This window comes from Zingiber officinale, chromosome 5B (assembly GCF_018446385.1).
Source record: "Zingiber officinale cultivar Zhangliang chromosome 5B, Zo_v1.1, whole genome shotgun sequence".
Lineage (NCBI taxonomy): Eukaryota > Viridiplantae > Streptophyta > Magnoliopsida > Zingiberales > Zingiberaceae > Zingiber > Zingiber officinale.
In genome coordinates this window covers 48,953,791-48,964,276 of record NC_055995.1, presented here as the reverse complement: position 1 = coordinate 48,964,276, position 10,486 = coordinate 48,953,791, and the positions used below count along the sequence as shown (strand labels likewise).

Below are 10,486 nucleotides of genomic sequence, written 5' to 3'. Positions count from 1 at the left end.
TTCCTTCTTGTTCTTAGGCAAAGAACTAATTTCGATCTTATCAAGACAACTTGTGGCGATCAAAACTCCATGACTTATCACTCACATTCTCATCTTGCTTGAGTGTGGCGTCAATACCCTTCCCCAAGCTGAATTTTAAGGCGATCTATTTACAAGATTTCTTTATCAGAACTTAATGGTGAAATTTTTTAGAAAATATGCTAGCACTAGATTAAGGGATTTAAGTACATAATTTCTACCAAATGGAAGGAAAATTTTACCTGAAATTTTTATTATGAATAATTAAGTTAAGAATAACCAGGTTAAGAATCATATGGAATTAAATGGGAACAGGAGGGGGGATAAGTACATGCGGATTAAGGTAAATTAGCATAAGATGATGTGAATTAAACTTAAGTGCAAGTTACCTTCCAAGTATAAAACACGTATACCTAGGTTATAGTGTCGGTTCATTTTGTTTCCTCTCCACGCGTCGTTCATCGAAGGGAAAACGTCGCTGCTTCTCGCCAAGCTTTGCCAGCGTTACAGAGCAAAGAATCTGGCGGGTCTGAGCTTCGCGCGGTGCAGATCAGCTCCGGCAGAGGCATCAAGGGAGGAAGGCAAGTACATTCCAGTTACTTGGGTATGAGATTCAGATAGTGAGGTTAAGCGATAGAAGAGGATTGTTTAGTTTGATTGTTATGAGGTTGATGGGTTTTATTGTACTGTGATTTGAGGATTTGAGTTGTTTTGTTCATGTTGATTGGTTTCCGAGATTCCGCTCGTTTTCTCTTGCATTTCTACAATGGATTTCGGAAATGTTTGCAGGGATGTTTGCTCCTCTAGGATTTATAGGATTGATTTGGGTTCTTGCGACGATAGTTAGGTAATTCTTCTTCGATTTGGGATCTTCTCTTTCCGTGTTATCTTGTTGCTTTAGCCTTACTGTGTTCTGCAGAACTGGAATCGGTTGTGAAGATTTGAGTTTTGTTTGTGTTCGTAGACTGTTTTGATGGGTTGCGTTTTAAGATTTGGAGAGGTTCTCGATGTGCTGGCTAATCTATGAAGTATCGTTGGTTTTCCCTCGAGTTACTGCAGCAGATCTGGGATTTTATCGTGGAGTTTTGGTTACTACCAAATTGGGAAATTGCTTTTATGGATTTGGTGTATTGTTGGATGCTAATTAAGTGTCTTCTGTTAGGGTATTGGTTTGTGGTTAATTCTTGGTTTCGATGCTGAAATTGTTCATACTGGATTCTTAAGGAATATGGCATTGTACACTTGAATGGTTGTAGAAGGATGTAAAAGGTGAGTGGTTGAATGCTATATTACATACGGCTAATTGTGAGGTTCAACAGATGATGAGTAGTACCCATTTCTGCTGAAATGCTATACAATCCACTACTATTGACAAAGGTTAATTATACTGGATAGGTGGTTTCAAATACGGATAGAATTAATTGCTTCATCTGTATATTACTTGGAACACTAGGAATATTATGCTAAGTATTACTACTGGAGATTTAATTCTATAAACTTTCCTGTACTAATTGCTATGAATGATAGTTCTTATGGCTGTAGTTAGTTCTTTATAGTAGAAATTTTGGTTGATGCTAACTGCCATGATTTGGTCAGCTTTTACTTTTGATTTGTAGTCCATTACATTAGGATTTTCGTTAATGCTAGTTACCATGATATGTTAGCTTTCACCTATGAATTTTAGTTCAGTACAGTAAGAGTTATCGTTAATGCTAAGAGCCATGTTATGTTAGCTTCCCTCTTTGAGTTGTTAGTTCTTTATAGTAGGTATTTTGATTAGTGTTAATTACCATGTGATGTTAGCCTTTATTACGGAAGTTTAGTATATTTTATAGCTTGAAGTTATCTGCTGTTTCTTACTTTCTTAGATCTCGAAGTTAATGCTATTTATGTATGATAAAAGAAATTAGAAGGTTAACTAGATGTATATGAACACATGGGGTGACAGTACGGGTTGGGTGCCCCGGGATGAGCTCCGGGGAGGGCCCTTCCAAAAAGTGACTGGAATTGTATGCTATGATAGATACTGTAACTCATGCGGGCTTCGGCCCTATGACTGCACTTTCACCTAGGAGGTACCTCTAGGGTCATGGTATGGACTGATAGACTGGCTCTAAACTGTGGTCAGCACAGTGTCACATATACACCTTAGTGGACTATAGAAACCTTTTTCTTTATAAACTGCAATTTAGTTTGTAATTAGATTTAATATCTTGCTATAGAACTGTTGAATGATTATAGTTAATGAATGACACATCCTTGTAACGTTATGTAATTGTTGGGCTGTAGACTCATGATGCCTACTTACAGGTGAGGGAGACATATCCCAGGATGGGATGGAGGGAACGCAGACGGGGGTAGTCGAGGAGACCTGATGGATACACGGTACCATCCAGAAGGCTCAGCAGTGCTTTGTAGTTTTTGGTCTGTTGGAATAAAGTTGTTACTGGTGTACATGGTCACGCGGGTGTTTCACTTGTCTTCGTATTTTCGGACAGTGATGTTTTCTTTATGAGGAGTATGGTATTTTACTGAGATGGATTTGTTCAATGTCTTTTGTATGCTGGTCATCAAAAAAAAAATTGCCTAAGTTTAGGGATGTTTCAAATTCAGTCGTATGGATTTATTCAGTGCCCGGATGGGTCTTGTGTAAAGAAGAAGTATGATGGAAACGTGGTCGTATTTCTTGTACTATACGTAGATGACATTTTGTTAGTTGGAAACAATATCAAAGTGTTGTTGGAAGTAATGGTATGGTTGTCCAAGCAATTCGATATGAAGGACTTGGGAGAATGCGCACATATTCTCGGGATAAAGGTAATAAGGGATCGCAAGAAAAGAATGTTGTGCTTATCCCAAGCTTCATATATCGATACGATCCTAGCTCGTTTTAGCATGCAAGACTCCAAGAAAAGTTTTCTACCTTTTAGGCATGGAGTATTTTTATCTAAAGAGATGTCTCCGAAGACATCAAAAGAGATAGAATATATGAAGACAGTTCCTTATGCTTCAGCTGTAGGAAGTCTAATGTATGTTATGTTATGCACGAGACAGGATATCTGTTTTGTTGTGGGCATGGTTAGCAGATATCAAAGTAATCCAAGACAGGGACATTAGACTGCCATAAAGCATAGAGATTATATGCTGGTTTACCAAGCAGATGATTTGATCCCTGTGGGTTACACGGATTTTGACTTCCAATCAGATAGGGACAATAGTAAGTCGACCTCGGGGTTTTGTGTTTACTTTAGGAGGTAAAACCATAATAATGGAGGAGTGATAAGCATAGATACTTTTCGGACTCCACCATGGAAGCTTAGTATGTGGCAGCCTCTAAGGCAGCCATAGAAGCTGTATGGCTCAGAAACTTCATGATGGACTTAGATGTGATTCTTGGTTTGCTCAAAAATTATTATAGTGTATTGTGATAATAAGTGGTGTAGTAGCAAACTCGAAGGAACCACGAGCCTATAAGGCAAGTAAACACATAGAGCGCAAGTACCACCCAATATGAGACATCGTAAAACGAGGAGAAGTTGTTGCCGCCTAGATTACATCAGATGATAGCCTGGGAGATCCTTTCACTAAGTCCCTTAAGGCAAGAGCTTTTGATGGGCATGTTGAAGGGTTGGGAATCAGATGTATGGCAGGTATATAGCAGATTGTTAGAGTGTATACTAAAAGTCTAACTTTTTGTATAAACATATAAGAATCACATTGGTCAAATGTCTACATTTATGATAAGTGTAGTTGTCCATTTAATTTATATTGTAGATAACATGGTGTCAGAAGACACACAGAAGATCATGTTATCAAATCCTTATAAATTATAAATAGTTGCTCACAACCAAGATGGAATGAGACAAACCATTGGAGTGGTTGTAGTATAATTAGGTATTAGTTTATCTTGACTAATAAATTACACTAGTACACTATGAGGGTATTGAGAAGGACCAATTGAGGTAGTATCTTTTTATACTGACTATATAAAAGAACAATATCTCTGTTACTATGGAAGTGTGTACTCTTAATCATGATATAATAACAAGCACATATACTTAGTATTTATTTCTTTGATTTATCAAAAGGGTGTGATTTAGCTCGTTAAATCAATAGGCTCGATAAGTTGGGAAATGATATTATTTATATGGTGTGTTGTTGATTATAGAATGAAACTGTGCTCTAGTAATCTAGGTTGATGATGTCCCCTTGAGAAGCTCATAAGGATTGACATGTAAACCCTGCAGATGAACTTAGTCCGACATGACAATAAGGTTAAGTGGTACTACTCTTGGAGCTAGATATTAATTAAGTGAGTTGTCAATAACTCATTTAATTAGTGGACATTCAATATCTTAAATACAGGGAGACTAACACACTCATGATAAGAAGGAGCCCATATAGTAATATGGGATTGGTGTGGTAGTTCAATAATAACTCTTTAGTGGAATGAGATATTATTAATGAACTTGAGTTGGGTGTTTGGGGCGAACACGAGAAGCTCAAGCTCATCGGGAGACCAAAATCAATTCCTCCTCTCAGTCCCTATTGCAGCCTCTTATTTATAAAGTTTTATATCCACCCAAACCCAACTTCTTACCCATCTTAAGGTGGCCAGCCAAGACAAGCTTGGAGCCCAAGCTAGGGTCGGCCAAACCAAGGTTAGATGAGTTCAAGTTGTAGCCAGCCCTAGCTTGGAGCCCAAGCAAGAGTGGTCGGCCACATTGAATTCAAAAGGAAGTTTTATTTTGTAAAATCTTTCCTTTTATAGAGATCCATTAAAAGGATGATTTTAATATAAAACTTTCATTTTTAGATCGGTCATAAAAGGAAATAAAAGGAAGTTTTTATTTTGTTGAAAATTTTCCTTTTATGTTTATTTTAAAAGAGAGTTTTAAATTTTAAAATATTTCCTTTTATAACTTTCTACAAAGGAATAAAAGAGAGATTTGAAATCTTTCCTTATTTGTAGTTATCTATAATGTGAAAGAAAGATTTTAATTTTTTGATAAAACTTTCCTTTCTTGAAACCATGTTTTATTTTAAATCTTATCTTTTATAGATATACATAAAAGGATTTAAAAGAGATATTTTAATTTATAAAACATTCCTTTTAGAACTATCCACAAAAGAACTTTTTAAAAGAGAAATTTTAATTTTTGTTTAAAATCTTTCCTTGCTTGGAGAACAAGAATGTGGCCGGCCATGACAAGAAGAAAAGGAAATTTTAATTTTTTGTTTTAAAACTTTCCGTTTTAGTCATTAGCAAGGAATATAAGGCAGTTTTAATTATGTTTAAAACTTTCCATATTTGTCAAGACCAAGGAATATAAAAGAGAGGGTAGAGGTGCCTCACCTTAGAACAATACATCTTCTATTCCTCTCCTCTCTTCCTTGGTGGTGGTCGGCCCTTACTCTTTCTCTCTTCTCCTTTGTTTTCCCTCTTGGTGGCCGATGGCATATTGGTATGGAGATCCATTGATGGTCGGTTGCTTGAAGGAGAATAAAAAGAGAAGGAGGTTCTCTTGTCTAGCATCCCTTAGAGGAAAGTTGGTGGCCGAACTTCATCATCTCTTGGAGAAAGTTGGTGGCCGAAATTTGAAAGGAAGAAGAAGTCTTGGGTGGATTCTCGTCTTGGTAGATCGTCGCCCACACGACGCCCGAGATAAGAAGAGGAATACAATAGAAGATCAAGAGGTCTATAAGTTACAAGAGGTATAAATAGTTATAAGTTTCCGCATCATAACTAGTGCATCCTTTTGTATAGATCTTGTAAAACCAAACACAAGAGGTTATTGATTTTAATTATCATTTTTGTTATCGATTTTCGTTTCGATTTGATGTTTCGATAATATATTTCTATTGAGATCTTTATTGTTAAACCTTGTTTACTGTGAGAAGTTTAAATATCCGATTTCTTTGAAAGGCTTTGTCTAGGTAGTGGTGGATGATCTCATACCCAAGAAGGCCTAGTGCCTCGCCACGTTTGACCTGGAAGTCAATCCTTGAAATAGATATTTGATCAACTTCTGTAATATGGTTTAACTTAGGAAGATCACATCGGTTGAACTTGAAGTAAGAATGTTGAGTTTCGTTCCCAATTTAAGTTTAACTCCTAAAGGGAAAATTTGGATTAATAATGTTAAGCATCGTTTGCAATCCAAATTTTAACTTTAGTAGAACACATGGGTAGCTAGGATAGTTCTATGCTTATAAAAATTTTGGAACAGGGGAACTAGGATGGTATTCCGAGTAGCAACCAACAATGATTTCATTGGTGTGCAAGATACAAAAGTAGTTTGAGTATGACCTAAGTAGTAGTCCTCCGTGATCAGTGCAAAAGTGGCCTAAATTTATCAAGTTTCAATCCCTAAGTCTAGTCAACTCGTCATAAAATTATGTTCCTTATGCTTCCGGCGATAGGCACTTACCTGCCACACGCAAGGTTCATTCCCCACAAAAATGCTATGCATCGTCTACATAAGGTCTCAAAGGAATACTCAGTATCAAGAGAAACATAGCATTCATTTCCCCAGTAACCTAACTCGGTCTCAAAGGGGTGAATTGCTAGTTTCCACTCACGACAACTATTTTTTTATCCCTTATTTTTTTTCTTTGAATGTTTGCAAAGTATCGAACTTGAACAAACCTTCATTTTTTATTTTTTTTATTTTTGGGATTGATTTTTCCAAATGAGCTTACATGATCTGAGTTTATCCAGTAACCAAAATGTAGTTGAGAGGTCACCATAGAAGCACAAGTACTAGTCCAATTCTATGAATCATGACTATTTTAAAGTTATCAACCATCAAAAATAGGCATAGTGTATAGAGATCCTAAAATAAGGCCAATACTTAAACTCTTGTTGTAAAAACATTGCTCACTTCATGCTATCATAGATAGAAAAAGATAGATCACTACACATAATAGCACCATAAGTAGTCAATAAACCACATGGAATCTAGAATAAACGTGTTAGTATTTTGCAATAAGGAATAAACAATCATGATGTGATGTAAGATGCAACTAGCATAAATTTTATTAAGCAAAAAGAAATAAGCAAAAACTAAACTAAACTAAATGCATCTAATGCATCCCCCCAGACTTAAGCTTTTCATTATCCCAATGAAAACTAAAAACAATGTGGAGGAGATAAAAAGTAAGAGAAGTTACCAAATGATACGTGCCAAATATCTATGTCATGAACTTCTCCATCATTTAGTTGCCCTCCTCCTTATCTTTGAATCCTATAAAAGAAGATTGACAACAAAAATTAAGTAGGAGATACATGTTTATTATGAGAAAAGAAATGAAAATAAAAAGGAACTAAAAACATGAATGAAAACAAGGAAAATGAACTTGGGTTGTCTCCCAAGAAGTGCTTGTTTAAGGTCATTAGCTCGACCACCTCATTAGATTCATCAAAATCTCGCTCTTGGAGGGGTAAGATATTTCAACACCCTCCTACCAAGGGCTCTTATTATGGAGAGAGCTTTCATCAAGGGAGCTACAGAGTAAAGTATAACTCTCTCCATCTTCGTCTTCTTTGAAGTTCTATCAGGTGGTCGATGACGGTTCAGATCGAGCTTTCAATTATAGGCCCCATGAAAATCTACACACCCAAAAGAAAAACATTCCTCTCCCAAGCATGCTATATTAGATAGAACTAGAACCTTATTAAGATGAACTGAGTATGTATCACAAATAGAATCACATCCAACAAAATCAATTATAGGTACCTCTATAAAATTTTCCAAAAGATCACTAGAAATACTAACCTTGCATTGCTGAGGGATACCTGAAAATTCTAAACATGTGGATGTGACTTCTGAATCTTATATTGGCTCTAGCTTTGGTTCAAGTGGTGGTGCCTTTAAAAGTGGTGATTCTTGGGGTTTTGCTTCTATTGCACAAGTCCCTACACATTTATCATCAACCAATTCCATTCTTAGAAATTCCATTGTATCAACTGGTTGTGCGACCAAAGGAGGTGATCCTTGGGACATTTCCTCCACAGTACATATCCCTACACTTTTATCCACCACATCATCATCATAAGTAGTAAAGAGTCCACTAACATCAATAGCATCAGTAGAGGAATCAACAACTTTATTAGAATTTTGTAGTAATAGTTGTAAAGCTAAGATCCCACGTTACACCATTAGCTATTCAGAATCATGTGTTGTGGTCTTCATCTGACTTGGAGCAGGAATATTTGGATTTTGAGAGTCCTCCAAGTTAATCAACTCATCTGGTTATGAATGGTGTGGTCTGTCCAATGAAAAATCATCTTGAGACTCCGACAGACTCTGATTTACATGAGAAATATGCTCAACATTTTGTATGCAATTGTAGTCCAAATTTTTATAGTCCATCCTAAATTGATTATGATGTTAAGATGGGTCAAAGATCTACTGCTGGAATAATGACTGCTCACTCTGCTCTAGAATTAGCTGGGTTTGAAGGTTCTAAATTTGATGATCTTCCCAGTCATAGCCATAAGTATCAGGAACTTGCTCATATGTATCTTGATGTTGAGGTTGAACCAAATACTGAAGTTTCGGAGTATTAGCAGATTTTTGGAAGAAGTGACAAATAGTAGTTGGATGAGATGTGCTTCCACACACTCCACAAAGGAACTCAAATTCCTCATCTTCTAAGTCATAATATTCATCAATGGAAGATCTTGCTCTTGCACTCATGAGTATGAAAAATTCTCTTGAAGCCCTGCTTGACATGTTAGTACTCATGGAAATCTAAAAAAAAAATTATGAGAAAAAATAAAAATGAAGAATTAAAGACAAGAAATAAAATGCTATATGAAAAACAAGAAAGACAATGCAAAATTTAAATTGCAAGAAAGAAAGTGTATAAAGAAAACAAGGAAGAAAAAACAAAGGAAAAAGAAAAATGTCTAGAGTAGCTCATATGATAATCAACTAATGTTAATCGAAAACAGTCCCCGGCAACGGTGCCAAAAACTTGGTACGATTCCGTAAGTGCATGGATTCGTCGTTAGTAATATAAAAGATTGTCAAACCCACAAGAACTGGTTATAAGCACTAGTGAAGGCACACTTAGGATTAGCTACACTATCGGTGGTTGTAAGTAATCTAAGAGAAAAGATCGGGAAGCGAGGAATGAGAACTAGCAACGAGAGGAAATCAACCTGGTTAATCGAGAGTTCTAGGAGTTTGGTTTCATTGTAGTGGTATTGATGTTTCTCATACTATCCTATACTCATTGTCCTTCGGCATGCATTCGCTGGAAGCTAAGGCAACTATCTTTGAGCACCAAACAAAGACAATCCCTACGAAATCCTGTCACGGTTAACCCCTGTCACTAGGGCGCCTCGGTAGATCGCAAGGACACGACTCTTACTGATGTTATCAAAGATAGAATTAAGAAACTAGGTTTGGTCTCACACTTCCTTGCGAAGGAGTCACCTCTCCTTTCGAGGAAGTACCCTAGATGTCCGTGAACGGGTTACCCCTGTCACTAGGGCCCCTTGGGTGTACGATCTAAGGTATCTCCTCTACGAGGTTGACAATTCCTGCATAATCAATCAACAGGACAAAAGGATCGAGGAATCGAAACAAAGCAAGCGAAATCATTCAAAGAATATAAACATGTTCTGAGTTTTACATCAAACCAATCCACAATTACTCCCTCATCCTAGAACAAAGACTCTACTCCATAGACGCTAGAGAAGAACCCGAAGACATGGTGAATCTAAACATACAATCCTCAAAAGTGAAGAGAGAGAGAAGAAGTATGCTTATCCAATGACGATGAGTGATCTCCGGATCCTATCCTTTGTTTCTAGAGTTGAGGTGGTGATGGAAGGTCACTGGATCGATGTCCTGGATGGCGTGGAATGACACCTGAATGAATCTCCTCTTGACGGCTCGCCTCCCGGCTCTCCCCCCTAGAAAAGGGGTTAAAACCCCTTTTATAAGCTAGGGTATGGCACAACGACACGGCCGTGCAAGGATGGCATGGTCGTGCCCTAACTGGGCTCTGGATGCACTGCACGGCCGTGCCAATTGGCACGGTCGTCTGATGTTGGGTCTCGGATCTGGGGACACTGCTGTGCAGGGTCGCATGATTGTGTGTTGCTTGGCCTCGGTCATGGGGTGTACGGCCGTGCAGGGTTGCACGATCGTGGTATGCTCCGCCTCTAGTTTAGCTGCATGGTCGTGCAACAGTTGCATGGCCATGCATATCTTCCCTTCTATTTAGCCACACGGTCGTGCAGCGTTTGCACGGCCATGTTCTCTGGTTCGCTCCAGTGCATCGACAAATGTTGTTTTCACTCCGAAAGTTGTCTCTTTCAACACAAAACCAATCAAAGAGCAGATATCCGTACAAAAGAGAATATATGATGAATACATGATAAAAGAAACGATCATACAAAGAATACGTACGTATAAAGCAAGCGAATTTGCGTAAAAGCATGCATAAACCA

The 10,486-nt window shown here is 37.5% G+C and overlaps 1 long non-coding RNA gene across 1 annotated transcript; it reads left to right on the top strand.

The window, feature by feature from the left end:
- The first annotated feature begins 634 nt into the window (after positions 1-634).
- Positions 635-2,678, top strand: LOC121987387. Its single transcript, XR_006113547.1, has 2 exons — positions 635-1,287; positions 2,329-2,678. It is a non-coding gene; the product is annotated as an uncharacterized LOC121987387 (long non-coding RNA).
- Positions 2,679-10,486: the final 7,808 nt, after the last annotated feature.